The sequence below is a fragment of the Saimiri boliviensis genome, chromosome 7 (genome assembly GCF_048565385.1).
Source record: "Saimiri boliviensis isolate mSaiBol1 chromosome 7, mSaiBol1.pri, whole genome shotgun sequence".
In the NCBI taxonomy this organism is placed as follows: Eukaryota; Metazoa; Chordata; class Mammalia; order Primates; family Cebidae; genus Saimiri; species Saimiri boliviensis.
Window position 1 is genome coordinate 4380063 of NC_133455.1, and position 26820 is coordinate 4406882.

The 26820-nt window shown below is 45.5% G+C and overlaps 1 protein-coding gene across 1 annotated transcript in view; it reads right to left on the reverse strand.

Annotated features, from left to right (window-relative positions):
- Positions 1-26820, reverse strand: part of TMEM132C (transmembrane protein 132C) — a 429688-nt gene that overhangs the window by 62457 nt on the left and 340411 nt on the right. The window lies entirely within an intron of this gene.

Below are 26820 nucleotides of genomic sequence, written 5' to 3' on the forward strand. Positions count from 1 at the left end.
GAACACCATCATCACGCAGAAGGGCTCCTTGTGCTATTCGCAATTAATCTCTGCTTCAACATCCGGCCCCAGCGATCACTGATCAGGCTTTCTGTCCCTATACTTTTGCCATTTTTTAAGAAAGTTCATCTAAATGGAACCCTACGACATATAATTTGTTAACGCTCGCCTTATTTCACCCCGGTGGTTTCTTTTATTGCCAAATAGCTTTTAACGTATTTGATGTATTTTTACTTATTGTTCTATCTGATTGCCAAATCGTGTTTTACTCCTTGGCTACCCACAATTTGTTTATTATTTCCCCAGTTGAGGGACACATGGATTGATTGTGGGTTTCGGAGATGAGGAATAATGTTGCATGACAACACCGGCTATCCTGTCTCCAGGTGGACAGATGTTTAGATGCCTGAGAGCAGAGTGTCCCGATCGTATGGCAAGCATACATTCCACGTATTAAAAAACTTAGCAAATTGATTTCCAACAACTCTTTGCCACGCTACTGCACTCCCACCACCAGTGTGTGCAGGTTCAGCTACCCACGTCCGCACCAGCACCTGGCACTGTACACTCTTTCCATCTCAGCCTTTATCACGCACGGGAGGCGATGTTTCACTGTGGGTTTGATTTGCATTTCCCCCATGACTGATGATATTGACCATTTTAATTTCTCTACCATTTCAGATTTCAATTAATTACTATTGTAGGTTTGGGCTCAAATCCATTTTCTAATATTATATTTAGGCCTTGCTATTTTTGGCTCAAATTCATTGAGCCATTACTGTAACATCATACGTAATCTTTATGTTGGAAAATTTGAAAAGAACCAGCTAATAGAATGAAAAGGAGGCATTTTGGCTTATCACCAACCAAAAAATAAAAATAAAGGAAAATTCTAAAGAAAACGAGAGAAGTTGGAAGCAGCTTGATGTAGCAAACAAAACAGTAACATGTTTTATATTATCAACCATTTAAATTACCAAAACACATATAATTAGATGCACTTCCCTCTCCTCCCAAATTTCCCTGTAACATTGGATTTTTAAAAATCTGCCTGTTGTCTCTCCCAGCAAATACGGTGTCTGAATAACGAGATTTTTCGGGCCCCAAACGGACGTGTGTGATGCTCTCAGTGGAGCATGTGAATTGTGCTGTTATCTGGACGGGTTTTCTCTGCTCTCAGTGAGTCAAGTTCCTTGCCCGAGGTTTCATTACCTCCTCCTCAATTGTTAACGAGCATGTCTACTGAGCAGTCTGGGAGTATCCGCCAGAACGTGAGGTCCACATCAAACAGGTATGCCCAGATAGCAGCAGCCAGGGGCCTCCCTCGCTGCCCCCGGTTGATCTCTCAGATTCGTTCAAACCTTTTGCAAATGAGTGGAGAAATTTTCCAGTTTCCTGTGTCTCGGCCCAGCTTTGCAGATTTAATTTTGAGAAGCACGAGCAGTAATCTGGTCCTAAAACCCCTTGTCCCACGTGGTGTTACTGACATACTAGACAAATAAAAGCCTCTGAGGGGAAGAAAGAGGATCTCTTCTCTTTCTTTCAAGTGATTAAGGGAAAGTGAACCGACGTGTCAACTCCACGCTTTTTCTGGCAAATTCAAGAAAGCATTGTCTGATGTCAGTGAGGGATGATTACAATAACAAGAAGAGGCCCAGGTATCAGAAGACCCAAACGTCTCTTGCTCCCTGCTTTAGGACACTTGCCAAAACACTCCTCGGCCTCTGCCCGCTGGCCCAGTCGGTGGGGCACAGGTGAACAGCACACACTCAGAAGCCAGTCCACGGGTTTCCAGCCACAGCCTGCTGCTTCTTAGCTGTATCCTTGGAAAACTGCTTAACCATTCTGTGCCTCTGCTTCTCCGTTAGTTTATTTTGCATTGCCATAAAGGGTGATCTGAGGCTGGGTAACTTATAAAGACAAGGGGTTTAATTGGTTCACGGTTCTGCAGGCTGTACCAGAAGCATAGTGCTGGCATCTGCCTCTGGGGAGGCCTCAGGAAGCCCCTATTCAGGGCAGAAGGCTACACCTCCCTCTGGGAGCCTTCTGCGTTTTTCTCTTCATCTCTTCAGCCCGTGTCTCATCAGCAAGTGTGGCCTTTGTACCGGAAACCAAGCTAGCCTGCAGCACACTTTTAAAAAACAGTATTGAGATACAATGCAAATATAATGCAATCCACTCATTGTGTGTGTGTGTGTGTGTGTGTGTGTGTGTGTGTGTGTGTGTGACCCAGTCTGCAGTGCAGTGCTGTGATCATGGCTCACTGCAGCCCCAACCTGCTGGGCTCAAGCGATTTTCCCATCTCTGCCTCCCCAGTAGCTAGAACTTCAGGTTTGTGTCCCCACACCTGGTTACTTTTTAAATTGTTTTGTAGAGGTTTTGCCACATTGCCTAGGCTGGTCTTGAACTCCTGGGTTCAAATGATCTACCCACCTCTGCCTCCCAAAGTGTTGGGATTACAGGCATGAGCCACTGTGCCTGGCCCACTCATTTAAAATGTGTAATTCAATGGTTTTTAGTAGATTCTCAGAGTTGTGCAGTCATCTCTATAATCAAATTCAGAATATTTTCATCACTCCCAAAAGAAACTGCCCACTTTAGTCGTCACCTGGCCCCAGTCTCTCCCAGCCCTGGGCACCCACTAAGCTCCTTTTTGTCTCTATGGATCTAACCCTTCTGTAATCTCACATAAACGGAATCAGACAGTGTGTGGTCTTTTGTGACTGGCTTCTGTTACTCGGGATAATGTTTTCAAGGCTCATCCACGCTGCAGCATCAGTGCTTCATTTTTATCACCAAGGGACCGCAGTACTCTTCAATTGAGAGGCACTAAGCAGAAATCCTAAGTTAAAATGGCTGTACCTCTGAGTACTTCCCAAGTGCCGAACACTGTGCTAATGACACACATTATTGTAAATGAAATGCTTACAGAGGTTGGGCAGGCAAAACAGGCAGGTGAAAGGGACTTTGTAGAAATTGCTGCGAACCCTAGCCCATGCCTGATCCAAAGCCAGCAGGGGTGCAGCCTCCGTTCGGCCTTGCTGATTTCTGTCTTATGGGCTGTCTGTTGTCAGATATTTTCTTTTCTTTTTTTTTTTTTTTTTTTTTTTTTTTGAGACAGAGTTTCACTCTGTCACCCAGGCTGGAGTGTAGTGGTGTGATCTCGGCTCACTACAACCTTTGCCTCTCAGATTCAAAAACTTCTCCTGCCTCAGCTCCCCCCAGAAGCTGGGAATACAAGCATATGCCACCACAGTAGGCTAAGTTCTGTATTCTCAATAGAGGTGGGGTTTCGCCACGTCGGCCAGGCTGGTCTCAAACTCCTAACCTCAGGTGATCTGCCCGTCTCTACCTCCCAAAGTGCTGGGATTACAGGTGTGAGCCACCGCGCCCAGCCAATATTTTCATTCTTTAAGTTAGGAATCTGGATTTATTTGTGTGAAATATCCTAAACAGTAAGTACGAACAGCAACAAAATTCATCGTAAGATTCTGACAAAGAAGTTCCTCCATGTAACAACATGCACTTGTAAAGCAAGATGGTATTAACATAACCATGCTGTACCTACACATCCTTTTGTAACCCCAAAGTCAATTTGGGAGGAAGGGTGATGGATTCATCTTGTTTTGCCTAGCTGTTCCCGTTTTAAAACTGGGAGTCCCACATCCTGGAAACCTCCTGAGTTTCAGGTGAACAGGGACGGTCATAGTCGGTCACCCTACTGGGAGACCACTGTGTATTCCCATCAGTGTCCATGTTTGACATGTTGCAGCTGTTCATCTTTGGGAAGTGCTCTCAGAGTTAATTTATGAACACAAGAAAGGAAAGAAGTCAATCCCTTCAGTTTATTGACACCTCCTTTTGGGTCAAAAATGCCATTCTCTTTCTCCAATTTTCTAATTTCTCAAATATAGATTTGATAAGTCTACATTTATCAGCTCTGATCTTTTGGTATTCCCAAAGATGACATCATCACTATTACCATGACCATGGCCATCACCATGATTATTATCATCACCATCATTCTTGCCATCATCATTATCATCATCATCATCCTTCTCTTCATTATCACCATCACCATCATCATTACCACCACCATACCATCATCATCACCATGTCATTTTCATCATCGCCATCATCATCATCACCATCACCATATCACCATCATCCTCCTCATCATCATCACCATCATCCTCCTCATCATCATCACCACCATCATCATCACCACTGTCATTTTCATCATCATCATCACCACCATCACCATCATTATCATCACCACCATCATCACCACCATCATCAACACCATCATTATCATCAATACCATCCTCTTCTTCATCACCACCATCACCATCATCACCATCATCGTTATCATCATTACTACCACCATATCACCATCATCATCCTCCTCATCACCACCACCACCACCATCATCACCACCGTCACCATCATCATGACCATCATCATCAACACCATCATTATCATCAATACCATCCTCTTCTTTATCACCACCATCACCATCATCATCACCATCATCGTTATCATCATTACCACCACCATACTGCCATCATCAGCCTCATCATCATCACCACCATCACCATCATCACCACCATCACCATACCATCATTATCATCAACACTATCATTATCATCAATACCATCCTCTTCTTCATCACCACCATCACCGTCATTACCATCGTTATCATCATTACCACCACCATATCGCCATCATCATCCTCTTCATCACTGCCATCATCATCACTACTGTCATTATCATCACCACCATCATCATCACCACCATCACCATACCATCATCATCATTACCATCCTCCTCATCACCACCACCATCATCACCATCATGATTATCATGATCATCCCCACCATCATCATCGTCATCATCACCATCATAATCACCAACACTACCAGCAGCTTCACAGTCATTATAACCAACACTATTATCATCAAGCTATTGCCATTATTCTCCTCCTCTTCTTCACCCTTTTCCTGTAAGTATTTTCCAACTTAAGGTGTGCCAGTAAAATGATAAACTCTAGAGCCAGAGATATATAGGTTTAAACCCCATAACCACCTTTCCAGGCTGTGGGGCCATGGAATATTAGCTCTGCCTTCAGGCCTCAATGCCCTCACCCATAAAATGGAAGATAACACATGTTCAGGCATTGCTGAAACCGCTGTTATGAGCATTAAATGAAGGAATGAACATGAAGCACTTAGCATAGTGCCAGCACTCAGGAACAGTTCATTATTAGCACTGTGGAAACGAAACTCAGTAGGGTTCAGCAAACTTTGATCTTACAGATTTAGTAAACCAGGGAGGCTCTAATTTCTGGAAATTTTTGCTAGTTTTTACTCTGACTTCCTGTGGTTAGGTGCCCCAGGATTACACAATCCTATTTTTGTGGGTACTGACGGTGTCTGCCTTAAAGGGGGATTTTCCATGACCGACACTGAGAAACAGAAAACAAGACCAAACATGTGAAAGCATTTTAGAAGCTGTAGAGTGCTGAGCACATGTCAGGAAAGGAGATGACAACTCATCCTTTCACCTTCAGTCACTCGCGGAGCAAACAGGGGCATCCAGTCCAGTTCTCTACCCCGACATCTGCAGAACTGAGGACAAACATCCAGGGTCAGGCCTCCCAGGCAGCACTGGAAGCTTCTAGGGGTTTTGCAGAAAATGAAAGCACTCTCATGTTTCCCATGGTGTCTCTCTGTAGGAAACTTATTGTATAAATAATCTCAATTAAAATCAGCCCCCATATTATGGGTGACATATTCTTTCACTGACTCTGAAAGTCCCAGGGTTCCTACCTAGATATGCAAGGCTGCAGAGAAATGAGGTCACAGAAAGACAAACATTCACAGTTGAACTTGGCAAAGTCCTCTTCTGGGAGCTTCTGCTGGGCCAGCTGTGGGATCCCACTGGGTTGTTATAACAGAGGAGGCCTCATGTTATCTGCGGTGTTTCCCAGAAGCAGGTTTGTATGGTTGGGCGGAGAAACATGGGGGAGATGCCTTAAAAATGATAGGGCATCCAGCTACTCAGGAGGCTGAGGCAGGAGGATCCCTGGAGCCCACCAATTAGTTCCAGGCCAGCCTTGGCAAGGTAGCAAGAACCTCATCTCTAAAAATAAAATACAAGCTATTTTAAAAAGAGAATAGCAAAAACAACGTAGAGAAGATTGTGGTCAATAAAGAGTGTTACACTGTAACTACAGCCTCTCAGCTGGTCCCTCAGCTTCTGTAGTCATTCCAGGGAAGGAGAAGGAGATCAGACAGACTGAGGTCCAGCCCCATGGCCACTCCCTACAAGCTGTGTGATTTTGGGTGAATGACTTGACTCTTTCAAGCCTTGACTTTCTCATCTGTGAATGGGAATCATGCCTGCTACTGCACAGAGCTTTTGGGATGACTTAAGGAGCTTCTGAGCACATGACAAACACCTGGTTGGGGGGACTGTAGAGTGCGGGGAGGATTTCTAATAATCCTCTTGGAAAATCAACAAAACATGCATGAGAAGACCTTAAAAATGAAAAATAAAACTACCATGTGATCCAGCAATTCCACTTCTGGGGATATATCCAAAGGAGATCAAATCAGGATGTACACCTATATTTATTGCTGTTACTCACAATAACCAAAACATGAAAATAGTCTCAGTGTCCATGGACAGATGAACGCATGAAGAAAACATGGTAGATACATACAATAGAATGTTACTCAGTCATGAAGAAGGAAATCCTACCATTTGTGACACGATGGATGAACCTGGAAGACCTTATAGTACATGAAATACGCCAGGCACAGAGGAACAAATGCTGCATGACTCCACTCACAGGCCTCAGAGGTGGTGTCTAAGACAGTGAAACTCATTGCGGCAGAGAAGAGAATGCTGGGTGCCAGCAGGTGGGGGAGGGGGAATGGGGTGATGTTGACCAGTGGGCGTCAAGTTTCAGTCATGCCAGACGAATACGTGCGTTCTAGGGCTCTGATGTCTGACCCTGTGCCTGTATTAATAACAGGGTGTTATGCACTTAACATTTGTTAAGGGGACGATCTCAAGTTAAGTGTTCTTAACTAAAACAAAGAAAACCCAGAAACAAAACAGAACAAACCCACAAAAGGACATAAGTAAACTTTGGGAGGTTCTGTGTCTGTTTATTACCTCGATTGTAATGATCATTTCACAGATACATGTGTATGTCCAAACTGATGAAACCGTATACATTAAACATATGTAGTTTTTTTTTTTTTGATACATCAATTATGCTTCAATAAAGCTGTTTTTAAAAATGTGGATGACACTGGGCATGGTGGCTCATGCCTGTTATTCTAGTGCTTTGAGAGGTTGAGATGGGAGAATTGCTTGACCAGGAAGTTTGAGACCCGCCTGGGCGACATGGTGAGATCCTGTCTCTAAAGAAAATAAAAAAAAATTAGCTGTTTGTGGTGATGTATGCCTGCGGTTCCAGCTACTTGGAAGGCTGAGGTGGGTGAATCACCTGGGCCCAGAGGTCAAGGCTGCAGTGAGCTATGATTGTGTTACTGCACTCCAGCCTGGGCAACAGAGTGAGACCCCATCTCAAAAAAAGTGTGGATGAGAAGAATTTAGAACGTCTCCTGAGAACCTAGAAGTGGCAGAGCTTGCCTCCCATAGGGAATGAAGCTGAGATTGAGGGGCTATGGGGAGGTGGCCACAACTTCTGGGGCTCTCCGAGTGCAGGATGTGTGGCACTAGAACTCCTGTCCTTACCTGTGCCTTTGTCCCAGCTTGGGGGCAAGAGGAAACTCCCACTCAGATCAGGGTTTTGGGGCAGGGAGCTAGCATGTTGGGACTGTACACTGTAAGGGACACCCACCAGGAGCCCTGGCCCCTCAGAAGTCCTCTTTAGGTTCAGAAATAAAATTGCAAGTTGCCTAGGACTCTTAGATCATTCCGCTGCAACCCTGAGAGCTCATCACTTCACCGTGGGTTGCTTTTTAGATGATAGAGATCTGTGTCAGGGGCTCATGTGTAACCTGGTAGCAGGCGGCCCCTCAAAGGGAAAACAGAACTCTCCCCTATGTGTGCTTGGAAGACAAAAATAACACTTTTTAATAAGACAAATATGTGCTGATTTTGACCTTTTCAAACTCCTTGACACAATCCAGATAGAAACCAAAAAAAAATTTCTCATTTTGTCTAGCTGTTCTCATATTAATTTACAAAGCAAAATACTCAATTCTCATTCTAATCTGCACCCACCTAAGGTTCTTGAAAATGAAATTCCATTAGTAATTCCTTTTCATTTTTACTTTCAAGAATCTTTCGTATGCAGGGACGTTGGCTTTGGTGATTTCTGCACTTGGGCACAGCGGAAATTCTGTAAGCATTCTGAAAACTTTGTTCTCTCCCATTACGGAATACAATGCAGTATCTTAGGAAGTTTGTTGTTGAGAATCTTTTAATGTTATGAAAGCATGTATTGGAGATAATGCCAGGAACACATTTGTAAGTGAATCTCAGGTCTGATTGCAGCAAATGCTTGCTTTAAAATACTTGCTCTAAGTAACCTGATCCTTGTCATTTTTGTGGTTGATACATGCACACACAACAGCCCAGCATTTATAAGAATGAGGACGGCTTCCTCCCTACAGCTGCCTGACAGTTATACTTAGAAAAGGAATTCCCCACTGCTCATGTACTCGTTCCCTAATAAATCCAGCCTTTTCCAGGCCCCTTCAAAAGGAAAGGAAATAAAGGGACACCATGAATCGTAAGCTAATAATGACAGTAACTTCAGGCTATGGCTCAGGCAAAGCCAGAGTCACAGTCTTTAATTTGGTGCTAAAACTTAAAGTGAGGGTGAAAGAAAAACTAATGAAGAAATGAGCACTCCATAGATGGCATCTGTTTCTCTGTAACCAAGAAAAGTGGGTTTTACTCAGTTTGTAGATGAGATCACAAGGCTGCCAAGTACAGCTGGGCAGGCTTTGCACTGCACAAGGTCTCTACGCCTAAGGAGGTGTCATTCACATAGCAGGCATCAAGCATTTTCTGATAAAGGGAAGTCAATTGTCATATGGAAAGGTCTTTCTAATTTGTTTGGGCTAGTGTTGGGGCCATTCCCTTGGGACATAATGAATTATGAAGAAGAAGCACATAAATATTTTCAAAGCCATCTGTTCTCAAAGAAGAACTGGTTTCTAAATGAAGCCCAATTACCTTACTGTTTGATTTCATGCCTGCAATCCCAGCACTTTGGGAGGCTGAGACAGGAAGATGGCTAGAGGTCAGGAGTTTGAGACCAGCTGGGCAACACAGTGAGACCCTGTCTCTACAAAAGAAATTTTAAAAATTAGCTGGTTATCGTGGCATGTGCCTGTAGTCCCAGCTACTCAAGAGGCTGAGGCAGGAGGATCACTGGAGCCCAGGAGTTCGAGGCTGCAGTGAGCTATGATTGTGCCACTGCACTCCAGCCTGGAAGATAGAGCAAGACTCTGCTCAAACAAACAAACAAGCGAAGAAGAAAGGCACATGAGTCATGCAGCACGTAAGCAGGAACCTTGATTATTTTGTTTATTCCCTAAACTCAAAGGCTCGAATATTTGCCTGGCACTTCGTGGATATCTAATATTTGTTAAGTGAAAGGACTGAAAGGTGATTTTGCATATGAAGCTGTAGTTAGGTTGACATCTGCCCTTAGCTTTTATCGCATTATCTTGGGAAGATTAATCATTAACCTTGTTGTTGTTTTTTTTTTTGGTGGTGGGGTATGTAACATAAAAAAGTAAAGAATAATCTAGATGAAAAATTAAATAAATGAAATCTCCACTCACACACAGTTGACAAGAACTGTCTGGTAAGGAAGTCTAGATTTCCGTGTGAGAATCAGGAGTTAAACGTTCTCCCCACACACCTGTTTTTACTGCTACTATTTAATTCTTCCAGCCTTCTTCACTAGGTGAGGGTTTCTCAAACTTTCTGGTCTCAAAATCCCTTTGTTGTCTTAAAAATTATGGAGAACTGTAAAAAGCTTTTTCCCATGTAGGTTTCATCTATTGATACTCGTTGCATTTGAAATTAAAACTGAAAATTTTTGAAACTCAAGATGACACAATCACACATTCTATTACTTGTCAGGGTGATGACAACATCCTATGTCTCTGTGTACCTGTGAGGGAATGTGAGCAAAAAAGGCAAATTACATTACAGCATTTTGGGGAGTCAATTTCCCAGATGGACCCACTAATTCTAGTCCTCAGTAGTCACACCTGGTGTATAATCCCCTCCGACCAAACCAGGGCTGTTGATGTAACCAGTGGGATACAGTGGAATCCATGGTGTATTGTGGGGATTCACTCAAGGTGGTGGCAAAAATATTAAGGGAAAAATATCAGAGACAGCTATAGAATATAGTCTTTTGGAAGGCCTAAGGATTTTTTCTATAGTTCTTGGCTGAAGGCAGCCAGAGTCTCTTTGCAGAAGCCAGAGAGATTCAGGCACAAATACATAGGAATGTGACCAGTATATCTAATAAGCCTGTTTACTCATGTGGTCTTAAAACTAAACTTTGAGCTGGATGCTGGATGGCCTTCTTGTTGGGGGAGTGGGGTGAGGAGGTTGGCCAGGATTATCCTCTAATGGTGTTGCTTTGGGCATTAGAACCTGGCCTTTAATCCTTCTCTACAACTGTGTTGACTTAAAGCCTCTGTTATTAAATCTATACTGAATAAATGGGGAGAGGGAGAACTGGTCAGGGTCATGTGGCTGTGATCTCTCTGTGAGTGGCTCATGACCCCTTGGCCCACTTGATCACTGGAAATTTGTGTCTGAGTGCATTTATTCATCCATCATTGAGTCTGGGTCTGCAGGACAGACCACCACAGGTGGTGACCTCAACAGTGTATGACATCTGAGGCTGTCATAAAAGCCTCTGCAGCCTTGATCCCTGGTCGGGGGGAGCCAGCCACCATGTTGTTAGGCCACTACATCACCTGCTGGGGAGGAATTCACTTGCCAGCCAGGTGAAGAGACCACCCTGAAACTGGATCCTCCAGCACCAGTCAAGCCTTCAGATGAGACTGCAGCCCCCACCAATCTCATACCTGCAACTCATGAAAGACCTCAGGACAGAACCACCCAGCAGAACTGCTCCTGAATTCCTGGCCCTATATTGCTATTTTAAGCCACTGTATCTTAGGGCAAACTGTTATGCACCAATAGATAACTACTACAGCATTGTTAGGAAAATATTTTGATCTCACAGACTCCTTGAAAGGGTCTTGGGAACCTCTGAGAGTTTCCATACTACATTCTGAAGACTGTTGAACCAGACCATGCAGGATTTAAGGAGATATATTTCATAGAGATTTGGGGTCAGGAGAAGACTTTGCCTAGAAAAATGAATGGAAAACACGAGGCTTCATGCTAAAAAGACTGTTCGTATCTGGCAAGCTCACTGATTCTGTACACGTGCCCAAGCTGCAAAGAAAAGTGCTGGTTACTTTCCTCCTGCTCTTTCAGAAGCATCAATGCTCCTCCTACTCTGTTATCTTCCCCTTTTCACAGTCTTGGGAAAAATTGTTCCTGTTCTTCCACTCACCTGGGAATTTAAGGGCACAATTTTAGCAGGTGTGTTGCCACAGACACTAGCATAATATTAATAAACTTGGACTATGCATCTGGAGAGAAAAAGAACATCAATAAAGTCTGTATGGATTCATAAATAACAGCGACTAGCTCCTTTCTTTGTAATAAAGAAATAAATTTCCTATGAACATGGAGGAAGAGGCCCATGTTCCTATGAACATGATAAGAAGAGGCCCAGGCAGCAGAAGACCCAAACGTCTCCTGCTCCCTGCTTTAGCACACTTGCCAAAACCCTCCTCGGCCTCTGCCTGCTGGCCCGGTCGGTGGAGCACAGGTGAACAGCACACACTCGGAAGCCAGCCACAGCCTGCTGCTTCTTAGCTGTGTGTCCTTGGAAAACTACTTAACCATTCTGTGCCTCCACTTTTCTATTAGTTTATTTTGCATTACCATAAAGGGTAATCTGAGGCTGGGTAACTTATAAAGACAAGAAGTTTAGTTGGTTCACGGTTCTTCAGGGTGTACAAGAAGCACGGTGCTGGCATCTGCCTCTGGGGAGGCCTCAGGAAGTCCTTATTCAGGGCGGAAGGCAGAGGAAGAGCTGGCATCACATGGTGAGAGAGGGAGCAAGAGAGAGAAGTGAATGTCTAATAGAAAAGCTAATCAACGTCACTGTTGCCACTGCTACTAATTAATAATAATGGCCAATATTTCTCTACAGTCTTTAACATCTGTCAAGTACTCTTCTACGTGCTTTATGTAGATTGGCTGAAGCAATCGTTGCTGCACCGGTGAGGGCTAGCATTCTTACTATATTACATACTGAGGAAGCTGAGGCACAGAAAAGCTGAGTGACCTACCCAAGATCACGCAGCTCAGAACGCGGTGGAACTGGGACTTGAACACAGGTATTTGGATGCCACCATCGAAGCTGTTAGCCTCTGACCCCTTATCCCTTTTTGTGTCTTCATAACATCTGGCAAGAGGTGGTGAGGACAGAATTTAGGTCAAGGGATGAGGGTCTGGCTGTGAATGCCAGGATACCTCGCTCACGTTGAAGCTCACCTGCCCCTAATCTCTTTTTCAATAGAGATCAGTAGGTTACAATCAAAACAGTAGCAGTCAGATCTGGGATGTCTGTAAAGCCGGGGTCATGGGTATCATTGAGGTCTGTCTGTCAACCCCCCTTCCCCCATCCCCACTCCAATTATTTTGGCTCCTGTTGAACCTGAGGTTATGCTGGAGGCAGGCACACACCATGCCTGGCCAGTCACAGTCAGGGTGGCTGCTTCAGAAATGGGTTGACAATACCATTAGGAGGAATCCTGTGACTTGCTGGAACTCTTCTTGGTAAAGAGGCAGACGTTTTATCAGGGATGAGGAATTGCCTGGATGCCAGGAGCTACTTTTGGGAAGGAAGCTACTTTTGCCTGAGAAGGAAATCTACAGACAGAAAAAGCAGAGCTGAGACAGAGACAAATGGCTAAGCTAAAAATGGTTGGGCACCTGGATCCAGCTGTGCCTGAAGCTACATGGACAATCTAACTCATTTTCTGTTTGGATTAAGCCAGTTGAGTTGGGTTTCTGCCACCTGCTCCAAAATTGTGCTGATGAAACACAATGAATTCAAAATCTTCTTCTATGATTTGTTTAATTTTTTGAGTTTGACATACTAGATCCCACACAATCTGAAAAAATAAAAAAAAAATAGTAGCACTGGAGGATTTCAGAGGAACCAGACTAAGAGGTGAAGAGATGAAGAATGATGAAGAGAGAGATGGTCACTCCCTGCAGGGCTGCGTCCGAATCTGGTTCTTGACTTCTAGAGTCACCTCCATCACCACAGAGACTCTCTATCACCGCTCTGCGCAGTACACTGGCCACTAGTCACGTTTGCTACTTATGTTAAAATTAATTAAAATGAAATAAAAATTCCTTATTTTTTTCTAGCCAATTTTTAAGTGTTCAATGACCGCATGTAGCTAGTGGTCCCCAGAGTGAACGTGGCAGATACAGAACATTGCTACCGAAAGCTCCCTTGCATAACACTGCTTCATCTGCTTCTAACTGTGAATCTTCCCTTTCCAGACCAGGACCAAAACAACATAATGCTTAGAAACATACAGAAAACATACACACGATTATAACTCACTCATTCAATGTAGATTTTTTTGGCCATCAACTAGACATTATGCAGTGAAGTGGAAGGTGGGGGCTTGGCACTGGATACGGCCAGGTTTCCGAGCCTCTGGGGATGACTGTCCAGAGAGGAGAGGGACAATGGAGAGACTGAGGGTGCGCAGCTAGTGGCATGTCTGGTAGAGATAGGGCTGCAAAGGGGGATGAGCTGGGAAAGCTCAGAGGGGTCCAAGGCTGCTGTTTTAGGCAGGTTAGTCATTCATTGAGGCAACAGGTATTTACGGAGCAATTTTCATGAGGCAGAAGCTGTGCTTGGCACTGGTGATCAAAACATGAAAAAGCCTAGTGAGGAGAGGATATTTGAGCAGATGCCTGGATGCAGCCCGGGGGCCAGCTGTGAGAAGTTCAAGAGCAGCTGGGCTGAATCCTGGATGTGCACGGATTCACTGAGCAGTGACCTCTAAATACAGGCCTGAGTTCCAACGATGCTGATTTGACTTCAGTGGTGTGGAATGTATCCAGAAGCGCCACCTCTATCCCCCAGAGACTCTCACAGGTGGTCAGAGTGGCAACCTTGGACCCAGAGCAGTGGTTCTCGAGGTGGGGTCCGTGGAGCTTGTTAGCGATGAAGATTCCCTGGGCTTGCCCCCAGCCTGCCACCTGAGACACTCTAGAGGTGGGGACCCAGGCTATCCCAAGTCCCTGAAGCCATGCTGATCCTGCTCAAGTTCAAAGATGCCTGAAACACACCCATGCTCCTCCCTTAGCCCACAGCTTGCATTTGAATTCTTTAAAAAATTTATTTTATAGTGGCAAGAACAGGTAACATGAGATCTACCCTCTTGCCAAACTTTAAAATGCAGAATACGTTATTGTCGACCACAGGCAGACTCTGGAGCTTGTTCGTCCCGCATGGCGGAGATGTCATGGCCCTGGATTCATAACTCCCCAGCTCCCCTTCCCCAACCGCAGGCAGCCCTCATTCCGCTCTTTGCTTCCGTGAATTGGACTATTTCAGATATGCCATATTAGTGGAATCACGTGATGTTGGTTTTTTTGTTTGTTTCTGTTTTGAGACAGGGTCTCACTCCCGTCACTCAGGCAGGAGTGCGATGGTGCAATCATGGCTCACTGCAGCCTCGGCCTCTGGGGTTCAAGCAATCCTCCTGCCTCACTTTTCAATTTTGTTTTGTAGAGGCGAGGTCTCACTATATTGCCCAGGCTGGTCTTGAACTCCTGGGCTCCAGCCATCCCCCTATCCTGGCCTCCCGAAGTGCTGGAATTATAGGTGTAAGTCATCGCAACCATCCCACGATTTTATTCTTAAGATAAACAAAGGCTGAACAAAGGGCTGCGTGTAGAACTTGAACTCCATTCTCATTTGAAAAATGAATGGATGATGACGTCCAGCAGGCCCCAGCTTGCGTAATGTTTGTAAGAGAGGTTGAAATCACGCCACAGTTATCCCCTGCATCCACACAGACATGCGTTCCTCATTTTTTCCTCCAAGTTATCTTTCCTCTGAGTGTGATAATTACTTAAAATAAATTATAAATTCATTTGTAGCTCAAGGCTCTAACATATTTCAAATGATGACACAATTGTGAGGCTGGAGAATAAAGGCTGACGACTTTTAATGTTACCCTTGCCGCCATAATCATAAACCAAACAATAAGGGTAATGCCTCTTCCTTGGGCTGCATTCATTCAGGCCGCAGGTATTCACAGAGCAACTTCCAGGAGGCGAGAGCTGTGCTTGGCTCTGGTGATCAAAACATGAAAAAGACCAGAGTCCCTTCCCTCTGGGCAGAGCAGGTAGATGTGGCTGGTCATTCGTCCACCTCTACAGTCAACAGTTCCTTGTGACACACCTACTGTGTGCCAGACATTGTTTTAGAAGCTACTGATATAGTGTCCGCTGCCCACATGGAGCGGACACCCCGGTGGGGAAATTCAGATAACGAATGTACAAATAGACATACATTTTATTTGGTCATTTTACGGAAGAAAAGCCAGTCAGGGAATAGAGTGGCTGGCTGTTCTTTTACATCAGGTGATGGAGGAGCACCCGGGAAGATGCCCGCAGAGACCTGAAGGGCAGGAGGAAGATCACGCTTTGTTTTAGCTGGATGTGGTGGCACACGGCTATAATCCCAGCTGCTCAGGAGGCTGAGGCACAAGAATGGCTTTGGAATGTGGGGAAGGGGCTTCAGGTACAGGACATAGTAAGGGCAAAGGCCCCAGGGCAGAATGCATGGGAGGGTCTGGGGAAGGAGGTTAGATCCCAGCGTGCGGCTGTGGACCAGACTGCACTTTTTAAACAAGTACAGTGGAGGGAGTTTTCAGACAGGCGAGAGCAGTGAGGAGAAGACCGCATCAAGGCAGATCAAGGCTCTCACTGTGAGGAAGAGGCTGTTAGGAGTCAGCACTGAGCAGGGGAGACCAGACCAGAGGCAGGTGAAACCTCCAGGCGTGAGATGATGGGGCTTGGCTGGGGCTGGAAGCTGTGTGGGGGGAGATGCTACATTCGAGATGCATTTCGAGGGACAGCACACATGGGCAGGTGCATTATCAGAGCACGTGGCAGGCCCGGGGGACAGCCTGCACCTGTACCCGAGAGTTCTCCTGTGGCAGCAGTTCTATGCACTCTCATGGGCAGTCCGAGTGGCATCCCTGGACCCAGGGCAGTGGTTCTCAAAGTGGGGTCCCTGGAGCTCGTTAGGGAAACTGCTTGTTAGCAGTTTCCGTAGTTGTGCAGATGCTGGCCATGAGCTGTCCAGCAGTTTCCCCGCCATTTTTGGCCTCCTTTTCATGGCACTGACCAGAACCCAGCACTTTGCGGACATGGAGGCCTGACTCCTTGGCGGAGGGAGCCGAGACACTGCCGAGCAGAGCTGCGGGGCAGGCGGAGGCGTCAGACCTACAGAACCTGCTGTCTTGCGTTGGAGGCAGCAGAACAGGGGACCCAGGGCTCACAGGGACTTTCCAAATGACAGACACAAGATAAACGATCACAAGATAGTCCTGGTGCTTGGGGACGGGAACCTTATGTCTGCGATGCTCGCTGCTATTTCCCTAGACTGGCACCCACCAGTCCCCTAGGGAATGCCTGGGGGGAGACCAGGAGGCAGAGACTCCAGGGTAAATGAGATGGAGACAAAATCCCAGCTGTCAGGGAGCCAGCCAGCACTGCCGACTGGGTGGCTGGGGTACGGGATAAATACATACACAAATGAAAACATAAGAAAGATAACGTCAGATAATGATTAGACAGAACAATAATTTTGTCAAGGCTAAATGAGAGAAAGATGAAATTCCAGCTGTCATGGAGCCAATGTTCCAGATTTCAGCGGGGAGGGGAGTAACCACATAAACAAATGAAAACATAAGGAAGATAATGTCAGACAATGATCGGATAAAACAATGGTTATATTGGATATGCCAAAAATAAGATCAGGCCACCTGCTAGAATGGGGGCAGGGAACGCAGCTGTCAGCTGGACAGGAGGGGCTCCAGGGACGAGGTGGGCACGGAGTCCTGAGGGTCGAGGAGGAGAAGGTGGGGGAGCCTCTCAAGACGGCACAGCCAGGACAGAGATGCCGGGTGAGGAGGGCTGGCAGCATCTGCAACAAGGCCTGCACACAGTAGGTGCTCACTAGGGAGAGGCCCCCGGTGGCTCCTCCCTTGACTCGGCAGGCTGGGGTGGCTGAAAAGAGTGTTTCCTTCTCTATGCAGGAGGCCTGAGCCATTTCTCTGTGTGGATCACGGGCATCTCTAGCGGGCACATAAGGTCTGAGAATCTTTTCTCAGAATAAAATTTTTATGTGTGCTCACACAGGAAATCAATTGTACTGAAATGCAGTTACCGGCCAGGCACGGTGGCTCACACCTGCAATCCCAGCACTTTGGGAGGCTGAGGCAGGCGGATCACTTGAGGTCAGGAATTCGAGACCAGCCTGGCCAACATGGTGAAACCCTGTATTTTTGTTTTTCTCTGCTAAAAATACAAAAAATAGCTGGATATGGTGGCACACAGCTGTAATCCCAGCCACTCAGGAGGCTGAGGCACAAGAATCACTTGAACCCAGGAGGTGAAGGTTGTAGTGAGCTGAGATCACACCACTGCACTCAAGCTTGGGTGACAGAGTATGACTCTGTCTCAAAAATAAAAATAAAAATGTTCAGTGCAGGCCAGGCACAGTGGCTTATGCCTGTAATCCCAGCACTTTGGGAGGCTGAGTCAGGTGGATCATCTGAGGTCAGGAGTTTGAGACCAAATTGGTCAACATGGTGAAACCCCATCTCTGCTAAAAATACAAAAAATTAGCTGGGTATGGTGGTGAGTGCCTGTAATCCCAGCTACTCTGGAGGCTAAGGCATGAGAATTGCCTGGACCCAAGAGGTGGAGGTTGCAGTGAGCCAAGATTGCACCACTGCACTCCAGCCTGGGTGACAGCGTGAGACTCTGTCTCAAGAAAAACAAAAAAATGCAGTTACCAAAATTCAAAATATTAAAATATTATTGAATTAAGTAATAAGATGTAGTGTTCTACTTTCAAAGCAGTCAAGAGTATAAAAGATATTTCATGACATCCGTATCAACTGCGTATGACATGATATGGAAATGTATGAGTTTGGTGGCAGCTGCTAATGCTTTCGGGGGCTATGACCTGTGTTCACAATGGTAGTGTCCCCCAAATTCATATGCTGAAATGCCAGCCCCCAAGGAGATGGTGTGAGAAGGTGGGGTCTTTGGGAGATGATGAGGTCATGCAGGGGAAGTCGTTAGGAATGGGATCAGTGTCTGATATGGTGAGCTGTTTCCCCACCCAAATCCCATCTTGAATTGTAGCTCCCATAATTTGTACATGTTGTGGGAAGGACCCAGTGGGAGTTAACTGAATCACAGGGGTGGTTTCCGCCATACTACTCTCATGGTAGTGGATAAGTCTCACAAGATCTGATGGCTTTCAATTCTCTTTCTGCCTGCCATCGTCCATGTAAGATGTGACTTGCCTCCCCACCACGATTGCGAGGCATCCCCAGCCACGTGGAACAGTAAGTCCATTAAACCTCTTTATCTTCCCAGTCTTGGGTATGTCTTTATCAGCAGCATGAAATGGACGAATACAGTATCCTCAGAAAAGAGATCCCAGATAGCTCATTTGCCCCTTCCAGCAAGTGGGGACACAGCAAGAATGCACCGTCTATGCACCAGGAAGCAGGTCCTCACTAGACACTGAACCTGTAGGCACTCTGATCTTGAACTTCCAGCCCCCAGACCCAGGAGCAGTAAATTTCCACTGTTTATAAACCACGCAGTTTAGGATATTTTGTGATAGCAGCTCGAATGGACTACGACAGGAAGAAAATGCTAAGTGTCAGTTGGATGTTAAGCGGAAATGGAGGTGCAACTTTCCCATTCAAGTTCAGAGAGCTGCGTGGATTCTCTGGGGCTTTCTCTGCCTTGGGATCCCTGCAGAGTGGCCGCAATGTGGCTGCAGCTGGAGTGCACAGTCTCCTATGGGCACAAGTGTAGGGTCACCCCCCTCACTCACTACTTTCTCTCGGGGCTGTGTTTCTTACATTCCAGCGGGAGGGCTCATCCCGAGAGAGGGAGCTGGCGGGTGGCGTCACTCTTCATGTGAGTGTGGCACTGGGTTCACAGGGCTCTGTGGACAGATTTTACTGAGAATGGCATCTGCCTGACTCAGTAGGATTCTAACTGGCACATGGATGAACATTTTTGTAGTAACAGACAGCTATCTACTGCAAAGTGATTTATGAACTACTGTTTGAATACCCACAAGTAATAGATACATACTTATATTTTTATTAATAAATCTAAGTAGAAGTTTAACCTGAAGCTTGTTTAAGCTAAAATAAGCAGCCTTTCCTGAAGACTTACTAAGTACCAAGCACAGATTTCTGAGTACATTTAGTTCTTGAAACAGTCCCATGAGTTGGGGGTCATTTTTATTCCTATTTCACAGATGAAGAAACTGAGTCACAGAGAAGTTAAATCACTTGCCCAAGGTCATGCAGGCATTAGGAGGAGGAGGCATTGGGACTCACCCCAACCCAGTCAGGCTGAAGCTGAGCACCCAATCTCTATCCTATTCTCTCTTTAGAGAAAAATATTAAGCAAATGACAGACTCTGTGGTTTTTGGACATGGCAAAAAGTGAGAAAGGCTGTCAGTTAATCAACCCTGTGGTGTGGTGCTCCCTCCTGGGATCTCCTCCTACCTTACGCAGACTCCAATTGAGCTGGTAGGTGAGGAAGAAGAAATGCTGGCCTAAGTCAATCCTGCTAATGTTTCTGTTCTAACATCACTCTTTTCACTTTGGGATGATAGATTACTTTATTTTTTGCTTATGTATATAGTCTCTGTTTTCATTTCTCAATCATCTCTAATGAAGTTGTATCATCTTCAAAATGAGGACATAGCTTTTACTTTCTGAGTAAAGCAAGTACCATAACGGACAAGGTAAACTTGGAAAGGCCTGTGCTGGCCGGCAGTGCCGCCTTCCTTTCACTGGTGGGGAACCAGAGTTCAGATCCTATTTTCTGAGTGTTGACTCTGGCAGGCAGTGGGTATGGTATCGTTTATTGGATAATTAATCAGCGACCCTGCAAACATCGCTACAAATGCAGAACAGCTTTGTATGCATCAGAGATTTGCTTTTTAGGCAAAAATCTGGGCCAGTTAGTTGGAGGGGAGGGACATTTTTAAACCTAATCCCAAAGCAAATCTCCAGCTGTGACAAGAAAATACTTATTCTCCCCATATAGTTATTTTTCAACTGAGCAAACATTTTTCAATTGCCCTAGAGCATCCAACCCATCCTTAAAATTCTCTTAGAGAGTTACAAATGAAACATTTTGAAGTTGGAACAGGAAAGTGGAGATCAGGGCAGGATGCTTTTGAAAAACAATAAAAAATCATTTTTCCATTGTCTCTTTTAAAGCAATATTCTCCAATCCCTGTCAAAGGAGATCTCCCCACATTCCGTGACATGCCCTGCCTCCGCCCTTCTCCAACACATGAGATATTGCAAACACGCTTCCCCACGGACCCCACAGTGGAGCAAAGGCACTCATCACCTTCAGATTGATGTGCAGATCCAATAGCATCTCTGCAGTGCCACGGGCCTGTTCATGAACACCTGGGTCTCTGAATTTAGCAAGGGCAAAGAATGCAGAAAAACAACCATGGGATGCCCCTGGTGGGAAAGCCCAGTGATGACCACCAGGGTCAAGATACCCCAACAGGGTGCCTTAACTGCTCCCTTCCATTTTGACTGTCTATGAAGAGAAGAGCACCTGGGAATGTTTCCTGGTCTCACATAACTGTATATATAACTATATATGTATAATATATATAACTGTATATATAACAACTATACATATAAATATTATATATATATGTATAGTTACATATATAACTATATATAGTTTTTTTTGAGACAAAGTCTCACTCTGTCACCCAGGCTGGAGTGCAGTGGTGCCATCTCCACTTGCTGCAACCTCTGCCTCCCAAGTTCAAGTGATCCTTCTGCCTCAGCCTCCCAAAGTGCTGGGATTACAGGTGTGAGCCACTGCACCTGGCCCATATATATTATTCTGAGGATAATCTTGGTGTGTTCTCAGAAAAAGCCTAGAGGGAGCATGCAGCATTTATCACTCAGGTATCGCTCAGCCTCCTGGCTGGAACAGGCAGCCTGCTCGGGCTGGTTTAACTGGTGTTGTAAAGGCTCTGGGCATAACAGAGGGAAACAGCCAGGGATGGTGCGGCACCCCACGCTAGTCCCAGCTGGGAGCTGTTTCCACCCAAGGCCTAGGGGCAGGGCAAGACAGCTGAGTTGCTGGAGCCCAGAGAGACGAGAACCACAGAAAACAGACTTCCCAGTGGGATAGGCGTGTGAGCGTGGAGGACCACACACCCACAAGAGACACATGAGGCCGGGCTGATGTGTCCCTAGGATCCTGAAACAGTACCACAGACTGGGCTGAAACAACAGACACGGATTCTCTCATAGTTCCTCAGGCCGAAAGTCCAAAATCAAGGTGTCAGCCGCAACACCACTTCCTCCGAAGGCTCTAAAGAGACCCGTCCTTGCCTCTCTGCCAGGCGGGGCGAGCTGCTGGCTACTCTTTCTTTCCTTGGCTACTGGGTGCTACTGGATGCTCCAGTCTTTGCCACCATCCTCACATCTGGCATCCTCCGTGTCCAAATCTCTGTCTCCTTGGAAGGATAGCAGTCACTGAATTTGGACTCCACTCTAATCCAGCATGATCTCCTCTCAACTTCAGTACATCCGCAAAGACCTTACTTCCAAATAAGGTCACATTCGTAGGCACCAGGAGTTAGGGCTTCAACCTGTTTTCTTGGGAGGGTGAGCATAATTCAACCCATTCCCTCCAGTTCCCTCTGGTGCCTCCCACTGGTTAAAGCCCTCCAGAAGCCAGAGGGCAAGGGATCCTGGGAGCTGTAGTTCTCATGGTTCAGCCCCCAGGACCCAGAGCAGAGCCCAGAAGGGTCTGGAAGGGCAAACCAGTCACAAGGGAAGGCCTTCCTGCCATCCTTTTACTAATAATCCTTTCTAGCTGCATTCTTTATCCAGGGGTTCCAAGGATCTCAAGTCTTAATGAATCTCCATGACACCCCAGAGAGGTGAGAATTAGATCATCATTTTGAAGATGCGAGGATAAGTAGCAATCTCTCCTTTAAACAGCCCGACTGATTGCCACTTTATTTTTAATTCGATTTTATGCAGAGAGATAGGAACATGTTCTAGGAATTTTGAAAGCTCTGTGTAAGGAAAAAAAAAAAACCCAAGTTACCACCATGTTTCAGGGGTCAAGGAAAATGATTTCATAATGAGTTTCGCAAAGGGTGAAAAAATGACAATGATTTGAAACGTTTCAAAATTCCAGGTAAATCTCACCACTTCCCAGGAAATTTAATTTCAGACTGAATATATCAGTCCTGAGGGCAAAGAACTTCTTCCTGCACCTGCCAAAATTAGTGGTTACTGTCTTCTCTGGAGCTCAAAACATGCCTCTAGAGTTTGTGTTTTGTTTTTTAAATTTCAAATAAGCAGTAGGAAGAAAGTTCACGACATTAACAGAACTAGAAATCAGTTGGGCCCCACCCCCTTGCCCACCTTGATTTGTCTGACAGCAGCATATGATCACTCCCTGGACCTCATCAGAGGAAACATCCACCTGTTTGCTGTCTGTCGCTTCCCTGGAGTATACCTGCAGGAGGGCAAACTTTGTCTGCTGACTGCTGTCCTCTCAGGCCCTGCAACAATGAATACCTGCAGGGCTGAGTGAGGCTGAATAAATTCTGCTGTGTGCTTATTCCTTTTTTCTTTCTTTCTTTCTTTCTTTCTTTCTTTCTTTCTTTCTTTCTTTCTCTTTCTTTCTTTCTTTCCTCTCTCTCTCTCTCTCTAACCCCCCACCTCTCTCTCTTCCTTTCTTCCTTCCTTTCTTTCTTTTTTTGAGACAGAGTCTCATTCTGTTGCCCAGGCTGGGAATGCAGTGGCACCATCATGGCTCACTGCAGCCTCCAACTCCTGGGCTCAAGCAATCTTCCCACTTCAGCCTCCCCAAGAGCTGGGACTACAGGTGTGTGCCATTGCACCTGGCTAATTTTGTTTTTTGTTTTTTTTTTTTTTTTTTTTTTGTAGAAACAAGGTCTCACTATGTTGCCCAGGCTGGTCTTGAATTCCTGGACTCAAGAAATCTTCCCAAAGTGCTGGGATTACAGGTGTGAGCTATTGCACTTGTCCTTGTCCATTTATTCTTAAAAAGTGACCACCACCCTAGCCACTGTCATACAGAATGGATCACATGGAAATCTGTGTCCGGCCTCTGCTCACGTGGCCTTCACTTGGGATGCTGGTATGTGAACACTTTTTTCTTATATTGAAGAAGGAACAATCTCTAACGTTTTTGTTAGTCCCAAATGCTCCTTCCTCTGTAGTTTTGAAAGCTTTTTGTAAGAAAGTGGCCTTGGTCCTCCCATTCAGACACCTCTCTCACCTCACTCCCCCAAGCCTGACTTTGGCACAGTGGGAGCCAGGGCAGGCAGGAGGGGATTAGGGAGACGTGGGTGCTGGAAGGAGGGCCGTGGAGCTAAGACTTAACAGCTTTCCTGCTCCCACAAGGCAAGAGTCTCATTGCCAAGAAGGCTGGAGGCAGGATGAGCAAAACGGTGGCCTTGGGAATCAGTGGTCTCCAAATAAAACAGTGCCCAGGTGCCTGCAGTGAGATTCAGGTGGCTTCCGCCTGCAGGGTCTGCTCTGGGGAGAGAGGAGAGTGCTTCTCCCTGCTTTTCCCATTGCATTTACTCAGGGGAGAAAGAGGCTGCAGGGGAATGAGGCTGTGGCTGAATCCTCCCACCCATGGCTGTCTCCTTGGATTTAAGAGCGAGCTTCAGAAGGCCCGATTTTAAGGCAAGAACTTCCCAGTGAGGTAGATTTTCCATCTGTTAATCCCCTATTTCACCTTTCTCAAGTTTGTTTTCTTTAAAACGATCAACAAATTGAAAAACACAGTTTGTTCAAAGATCTAACCAGCTGTCTCACTGGCTGCTAACAGACAGCATAGGATTTGCTTTTTGTTCATTATTATTATTTTTATTTCTCATCTTCTAGCCAAAGCTGCAGTTTTATTAGCTAGCTATTTCCAAAAAAGGCTTAGTTTTTGCCTGGTTATACATGCACTGAAGCTTATTCTAAACCAAAACTTTGAACATACAGAAAACAGGAGAATAGAAATTCCTCCAAACTGCCTCGTCTGTTTTCTGATTTTCCACGTTGCTTTGCATAGCTGAGGCCAAGTTGTACATCCCAGGGGAGCCAAAATGATGCTACTGAGTGTATTAGTCTGTTTTCACGCTGCTGATAAAGGCACACCCGACACTCGGTAATTTATAAAGGAAAAGAGGTAATGGACTCACCATTCCATGTGGCTGGGGAGGCCTCACAACCATGTGGAAGGAAAAAGCACATCTTACACGGCGATGGGCAAGAGAGAGAATGAGAGCCAAGCGAATGGGGAAACCACTTACAAAAGCTCTAGATCTCCTGAGATTTATTCACTACCTCAAGAATAGCATGGAAAAACCAACCCATGAGTCAATCACCTCCCACTGGATCTCTCCTACAACATGTGGGAATTATGGGAGCTACAGTTCAAGATGAGATTTGGGTGGGGACACAGCCAAACCATATCACTGCATAAGCACCCAAATCTAGTGTTCAGAGCCCAGAACTCTATGCTGATACTGCAAAGATGTTTATCAATGAACTTTTGGATAAAGCTTGTTTGAATTCTCATGCATTTACTTGCAAACAAAAGGATCCTGACAAGAGTACAGACATTAGTACTCACTTCACTTTACCTTAAAGGCAGCACAAAAACACAGCACCCCCAATAATAATAATAATACGCCAAGGAAGACTTGTGCTCCCTTGAAAAGGGCCATTATAATATCTCACATTCTTAAGACGGCTTTTCCTTTTCAAAGTATTTAATGTTTTATTCTTCTGAAATAGGTAAGACTGAAACTGAGCACTTGTAGTCCAGAACCGATGTGGGTGTGTGTTCTAGGACACAGGTCTGCAAATTTTCCCTCTAAAGGTCCAGATAGTAAAAATTTTAGAGTGTATGAGCCAAGAGGCAGAACTGAGCGTATCAAGTAGCTAGACAGGACCATTAAAAATATAGATATTTACAAATATTAAAGCCATTCTTAGCTTGCGTGGTGTAAAAAACTGGCCAGGAGATTGGATGTGGCCCACAGGCTATTGTTTTTTGACCCCTGTTCTAGGACATAAAAAGTCAAAAGGAATTATTCTCTAACCTCACAGTGTCTACAGATCTTTGTGGTAGATGATACCTTCTGGGGTGGACATCTGCTGTTTTGTCTGACCAGCATCTGTTCCCTGTCTTTCAGTGAAAGCCAGATTTTTCCATGATGCGTAGGCTCTTAGCCTCGATCCACACCTGCCCCACCTGATTCCACACCTGCTCCACCTGAGGCCACACCTGCCCCACCTGAGGCCACACCTGCCTCACCTGATCCACACCTGCCCCATCTGATTCCACACCTGCCCTACCTGATTCCACACCTGCCCCACCTGAGGCCACACCTGCCCCATCTGAGGCTACACCTGCCTCACCTGATTCCACACCTGCCCCACCTGATTCCACACCTGCCCTACCTGAGGCTATACCTGCCTTACCTGATCCACACCTTCTCCACTTGAGGCCACACCTACCCAACTTGATTTCACATGTGTCCCACCTGCTGCTACACTTCCCTGGCCTGATTCCACATGTGCCCCAGGGTGATACATTCCCCAAGACCGGCCAGTAAGAGCAACACATTATTTTGATTTCAGTGATTGGCTTCAGGTTAGGCTCATGACCCAAGCCAATCAGTTCCAATCAGTCCCTGTCCCAGAGGATTTGCTGGAGTGACTGGCAATGAGGTTTCCACTCATTTCTTGCTGGACATGATTCTGTGAAGAAGCCAGTATGGCATTGCCGGGGCCACCTTGTGACTAACAAAGAGGAAGGAGAGCTGAGAAAGGAAAAGAAGCCAACATCCAGACCACATCATTTGCACTTCAAGTGTGGTCTGCAGACCAGCTGCACTAGCATGGCTTAGGAGCTTTGGAAAATAAATACCCAACCCAGACCTCCTAAGTGAGGATGGGCATCTACTCAAAATGTTCATGTGATCCGCATGTACAACAGTGTTTGGGAAAAAATTTTCTAGACTTTTAAAGTTATGTGAGCCAAGTTTAAGTTGGGTTGTGTCTGTAGCCTTTATAACTCAAAGAATCCTGAATAATCCATTTCTCATAATCCTGATAAATCCATTTCTCATGACACAATTCATTTCATGCAAGTAGTATGTTTGCATACACATTCTCATCAGTGCACACTATTAACAGTAATCAAAGAGTGACCATATTGTGAGTCAGATAGAGGGAGCTGAACTACTCAAGCCCAATGTCACTCATCTACTTTCTATATTTCAGGTTGACCTTGCAGTCCAGTGAACCCAGTGA